Genomic DNA, 6,399 nt, shown 5'->3' with positions numbered 1-6,399 from the left:
ATCGGCCCATCTTATCGCGCCGGCCCAGGCGCTGCCTGCCGTGTGCTGCCCATTGATCGCGTCGGACAGGGGCCGAGGGTCAGCGCCGGCCGGGCCGGCCTGACAGCCACATCCATCGCCGCCCGGACGCATGCTGATGGCAGAACAGGCAGCGAGGCCTGGCCATTAATCACTGCACCTGCCGGGGAGTGACAGGGAGGGGCGACAGGGTCAGCCGGTTGACAGCCAGCCCCTGCTTCTGGTCCATCCCTACCCCCACTCGCGAGTCCTGCTGCAAGGTTCTCCGGCCCCCGCCCCCTTCCCCAGGGACCCAGTCACCCTGAGCAGGCCTACCCTCGTCCCACAGGGCCTGCTGTCCCAGGAATAAACGGGAGGGGGCGTGGCCCCATACTGCAGGAGCCGGAAAGGTGGGGAATGGAAAGGTGAGCAGCAGGTGGATTGAGGTGAACACTGTTCTAGCCTCTCAGTAGCGCTGTTTTCCAGACCGACTGCTTGGCTGGGAGGAGACAGCCATTTCTCCCCTCTGGCTGCACCAGCCCTGGCTGGGCCTTACTGAGGATGGGATCCCAGGGGCCCAGGGAGGGGTCTGTCCTCTTCTCCAAAGTCAGTTGTAAACACTGAGGATAAAGCCGATGATGCCTTTGCAGGTTCTCTTCTTTCTGCTCCCAAGCTTGTGTGGCCCTGAGCCTGCCCTTGTCCCTCAGCCTAAGGGGAAGGGTCAAACCAAGAGGTATTTCTCTAGGGGCCTTTTCTGGGTCTTTGCAAGGGCCATCTGCCTGGGATGGGGAAGGGTGGAGCCTAGCAGGCCTCTGGCTCCTATTGGACAAATAGAGGCCTCTTCTTCCAAGGGGGATAGGGATTGGGAACTCTTCACGGAATTCCAGTATCTTGAGTACTCTGGACAGCCACATAGCACCTCACCATGTCCTCACCTGGGTATGTGGATGACATTGCCCGTTCTTATGGATGAGGAAACCAAGGCTCAGGACCAGAAGGGACTAGTCTCATCAGGACTAGTCTCATCAGGACCTACCATGCCCCAGAGCCGGGTTGTTCCACTTTACCACCTGTTGCCTCTGCCCAGGGCCCCCGGAGATCAGGGACTGCTCAGGTCCCTCTATGTTGATCCTGGGAGGGCAAGAGGATGCTGGGTGACTAATGTCTACTGCTTTCCGTACAGAAAGAAGCCTGCTGGCCCTGGGGTCTGAGACATAGAGGCTAACAGGGAGTGACTCCCATAATGGTGCAGCTCTGTTTTATTAGAAGAATGGTTGAAAAAGATCTGCTAACCAAGAAGTCACTTTCTGGTGTGATACCACCATCTGTTTAATCCTAAAAATCAAAATATCCTATGAGCCGAAGCCGGTTTGGCTCAGTGGATAGAGCGTCGGCCTGCGGACTGAAAGGTCCCAGGTTCAATTCCGGTCAAGGGCATGTACCTCGGTTGCGGGCACATCCCCAGTAGGAGATGTGCAAGAGGCAGCTGATGGATGTTTCTCTCTCATCTATGTTTCTAACTCTCTATCTCTCTCCCTTCCTCTCTGTAAAAAATCAATAAAATATATTTTAAAAAAAAGATATCCTATGAGCCCATCTAGGGGGTGCAATGGAAGAGGTGTGTCCATGAGCCCTTCCGGCTTTCACAGGGGCCATTAGTACAGGCTGGGATTTACATGCAAACACTCGCTCTCAGCCCACCCAATCAGCTTGCCCAATCAGCTTGTGGGGAGGCACCCAAGAGCTTGGGCCCAGAGCTTAGAAAACCAGCCTTTTCCTATGATCAACCCCCATCCTGCCTCACTTTAATATTACAACAATTTTTCATGCCAGACCTGAAATAGTGCAAAAAATGGGGCTGCTATAATTGTTGGTAGATTGTGTGTCAGCCTGATAAGATGTAACAAATATTTTCCTCCCCACAGGGTCTGTTTCCCTCTTGGTAATGGATGGAGAAACTTCTCATAGTCAGTGAGGGATCGGTCGTAAAAACTTCGCATGGAAGATTAATGTAATAATCACAGGCCTTGCTGGAAAAAATAGGAGGAGAATTAAAATAACCAAACTGTCCCACTTATCCAGAACCATCTCCCTCACTTTGGAGACCAGATGAGTGAGGTGAGCACGAAGGAGCAGGATTCCTGAGGATCAGGTACCGGGGGCTGTGACCACACACACACACACACACACACACACACACACACCACCAAGACACACACACACACACACACACACACCACCAACTGCTCTGGACATCAGGGTTTCCTGAGCAGCTGGGGGACTCTGTCCAAACGTCACTTGAGAGGTTAGCCATCACCGCTGCCTCTCTACTGCTCCCCAAACACTGTGGAAGGTTTGGGGGCTGGAGGAAGAGGTTCAGGTGGGCAGAGCCTGGTTCTTGTCCTCTAGGATCACACCTTAGGAAAGTCACCTTTCTCATCTCTGTCCCTGCTTGCCTCACCTGGCTGGCATGGAGTTAGATCTTGAAGGCCCCTCCAACAACTCAGCACACTGAGGAAGGTGTTAGAGCCATAGGGGATTGGTGCACAGACTCCAACCACTGATTCCAAAGTAGCTGGGCAAGTGACATAACTGGCACAATATCACAGGCTGATGTGAGGACATAAAAGGAAATATGAAGCATTAACACAGGCCCAAGCCCATAATCATCTCTTGCTATACTGATATCAGAGGTAACACTATTCTGTTTTTTCTGATGTGGCTTAAGTAGGGAGGTCAGATACACAGGATACGAACACCCAGGACAGGCCACAGGGCTCAGCCCTGACTTCAGATGTATCTCCTCCCCGACTAAGAACCCCATGCTGGGATTCTCCTTCAAGGGCCAGGCCAGAAGTAGGTCCATTCTGGCAGCAGGGACTACCTGGGCTCTTAGGGTCTGAGTATGGCCTGAGGGCTGGATGGACTCCCACAGCATTATCTCAGCCCTCCTGTCCCTGCAGTCTTCTGGACATGCTCAAATAATCATAACTAATGGGAGAACAGTTGTGCTTGCCCAAGGACTTCGTGGTTAACTTAGATCAGAGCAACAATCGGATCAAATGGCCATCTTGGTTAGTCCCTTCTCCTGCACAGACAGCAGCAAGGAGATCCTGCTCATGAGGGCAGAGAACCCAAACCACCAGCCTGTACCAAGGCACTGCCTCAGGCAGCACAGAGCTAGCAGACAGCAGGCAGCCTGGGAGAAAGAATGGGAGCTCATCCTACCAGGTGAGAATGTCCGGGTACCGTATCCGTCAGGCACTGCCATTTCTCCTTCCTCTCAAGGGGCTGAAAGTCCCACTGTAGTGAACTAACAAAGAGATGTAATACCAGTGATGGGGACATGTCAAAGGGACACAGAAACCAATCGAAAGAACTCTTAATGGTCAAAGCTGGACTAATATGAGCAACAAAGTAAATAGTACTGTATGATAACCCAAAGTATATAGTAAATATCCATGAGTCCATACCGAGATAAATGATTGAATAAACCAATGGTGAGAAGAGACAATCTCCCATGCAGAAGAATTCCAAATAATTTATGTAAATGCTCAGCCTCAAGGAGGTGGAGCAAAATGCCCCACCACTTAAGTGTGAACTATGTATGCTCAGAGACTTCTTCCAAAGAGGACAGTGTGGAAGGGGAAAGGGTAACTTTACAGTGGAGAAATCTAACAAATATGACCTCAGTTATGGAACATAGCTCAACACAAATAGTGATCTGTGATAAAAATGGCACTTTACCTGTCTGATCTTACTCCCAATAACCTGCAACCCTGGGTTAATCATGAGAAAAACATCAAACACACACAAGCCCTGGCCGGTGTGGCTCAGTTGGTTGGAACATCATCCCATGGACCAAAAGGTTGTGGGTTTGATTCCTTGTCAGGGCACATACCCAAGTTGCGGGTTTGATCTCCAGTGGACGCTTATGGGAGGCAACCAATCGATGTTTCTCTCACATCAATGTTTCTCTTTTTCCCTTCCTCTCTCTCTAAAAATCAATAAGCATGTCCTCAGGTGAGGATTTAAAAAAAAAGGCTGCTGTTACTGTGAGGAGAGAACAGTCAGTAGAGGAGTGCAAAAAATGCAGAGCAATAAAACGTGTAACTTGGAGAAGCAAAACCATGCTCCAAGGAAACAGCAGCAGCAGCAACAGCAGCTGCCACCGCTGTCACCAATACTTGCAAATGGGCAACAAGACAGCAGCCAAAAATGGAGGCTTGACTATTGACCTGTAGAATTCTAGGAAACCAGGAGACCTTCATCCAAGGTAGCCGGCTCTTTGTGGACAATCTTCCTCTTCACATCACTGAGGAGGAAATGAGGAAGCTATTTGATAAACATGGGAAAGCAGGCGAAGTCTTCATTCATAAGGATAAGGGCTTTGGCATTATCCACTTGAAAGTATGAACCCTAGCGGATACTGCTAATGTGGAGCTAGACAACATGCCACTCCATGGAAAGCAGCTGCATGTGCGCTGCGCCTGCCATAGTGCATCTCTTATGAGCCGAAACCTTCCTCAGTATGTGTCCAATGAACTGCTGGAGGAAGCCTTTTTTGTGTTCAGCCAAGTAAGAGGACCAGAGTCATTGTGGATGATCGAGGAAGAGAAAGGCCCTCAGGAAAAGGCATTTTTATTTTATTTTATTATGTTTGTATTGATTTCAGAGAGGAAGGGAGAGGGAGGTAGAAACGTCAATAATGAGAATCGCTGACTGGCTACCTCCTGCATGCCCCTCACTGGAGATCAAGCCCACAACCCAGGCATATGACCTGACCAGGAGTCAAACTGTGACCTCCTGGTTCATAGGTTGACGCTCAACCACTGAGCCATGCTGGCTAAACATGGAAAAGGCATTGTTGAATTCTCAGGGAAACCAGCTGCTCAGAAAGCTCGAGACAGATGCTCTGGACAGTAGGCTCCTTCCTGCTAACCACATTTCCTCAGTTTGTGACTATGGAGCCCATGGACCAGTTAGATGACGAAGAGAGACTTCCAGAGAAGCTGGCTATAAAGAACTAGCAATTTCACAAGGAATGGGAGCAGCCACTTAGATTTGCACAGGTTGGCTCCTTTGAGTATGAGTATGCCATTGAGATGGAGAAACAGCAGCAGGACCAAGTGGACTGCATCAAGGCAGCTTGTGAGAAACGAGATGGAGATGGAGGCTGCTGCCATGCTAATGAGGCAGGATTTGATGAGGCATCAAGAACTTTGGAGGATAGAAGAGCTACACAACCAAGAAGTACAAAAACGAAAGCAACTGAAGCTCAGGCAGGAGGAGCGCAGGCACAGTGACGAAGACATGTGGCGACAGCAGGAAGGACTCAAGGGAAGGAAGGGAACCTTCCCTGATGTGAGAGCAGGAGATGCAAGATAGGCCAGATCGCTATGGAAGGTGCATAAACAACAGAGGTGCCATGCCCCCTGCTCTGTGCCTGCTGGTATCCCAGCTCCTCCAGGACCTGCCACTATGATGCCAGATGGAACCTTGGGATTGACCCCATCAACTACTGAACTCTTTGGCCATGCTGCTACCATGGAAGGAAGAGGGGTAATTCAACCATGCAGCTCCTGGAGCTGAATTTGCTCCAAACATCAATGATACTAATAAAATTGCAGTCTTTAGTTTCCCTAAACCCTTAAGAGAAGGACCTTTTTGGACTAGCTGGAATTCTAGTCTGGAAACGTGTTAGGAATCCCTCCCAATAGTTAGGTCTTCCCTGCCTGTACTACTCTGGGGAGTATGCTGGAGGCAGAGAGCAAGGGAGAGGCAATATTTAACAAATCATTTCTGGGTGGTATATTGTTTAATCATATCTGCCTGGTGCATTCCTGAAGTGTCGTGATTATTGAAGGCCTGGGAGGGTGGGAACAATAGCAAAGTGGATCCAGTTAGAGCCCCCATTAATCTTGATCATTCCATTCTTTGTTTATCCTGTTCTATTTGTGTTCTCATTCTTAAATTCCCCAACCCAAGACACTGCCATATGTACCACTAACATCCCCCAATGACCTTAGCCCCATCATTCCATGAACTCCCAGGTGGGAATTCAGGCAAATGACTGCAGAGGTCACAGATAACATACATACGGTTTTATTACAGCCCACAGATTATTCCTTCATGTCCTAAAGGGGACATTTTCTCTTTAGAGATTTTCATTTTAGTGTATCTTTAAAAAAAACCTTGTGTTAACTTGCCTCCATTTTTGGGGGGTAGAAGGGGGAGTTAAAGATCACCCAGGAATGGCCCTTCTGTGTCTGATGTTTCTGTTCAGTTTTTCTTGATAGGCCTAGTACAACCTTGGGAACAGGGTTGCTGTATGCTGGATGTCAGACAGTAGCTCTTAGCCTTGCCTACATATCTTAGTTAGTTATGCTATGCTTTTTTTAA

At 49.2% G+C, this 6,399-nt stretch overlaps 1 pseudogene; it reads left to right on the top strand.

Annotated features, from left to right (window-relative positions):
* Window positions 1-4,049: 4,049 nt before the first annotated feature.
* Window positions 4,050-5,701, top strand: LOC102766916 (annotated as a pseudogene).
* Window positions 5,702-6,399: the final 698 nt, after the last annotated feature.

This window comes from Myotis davidii, unplaced genomic scaffold (assembly GCF_000327345.1).
Source record: "Myotis davidii unplaced genomic scaffold, ASM32734v1 scaffold78, whole genome shotgun sequence".
Lineage (NCBI taxonomy): Eukaryota > Metazoa > Chordata > Mammalia > Chiroptera > Vespertilionidae > Myotis > Myotis davidii.
The sequence above is the reverse complement of the archived record's forward strand: the minus strand, read 5'-3'. Positions and strand labels throughout refer to the sequence as shown.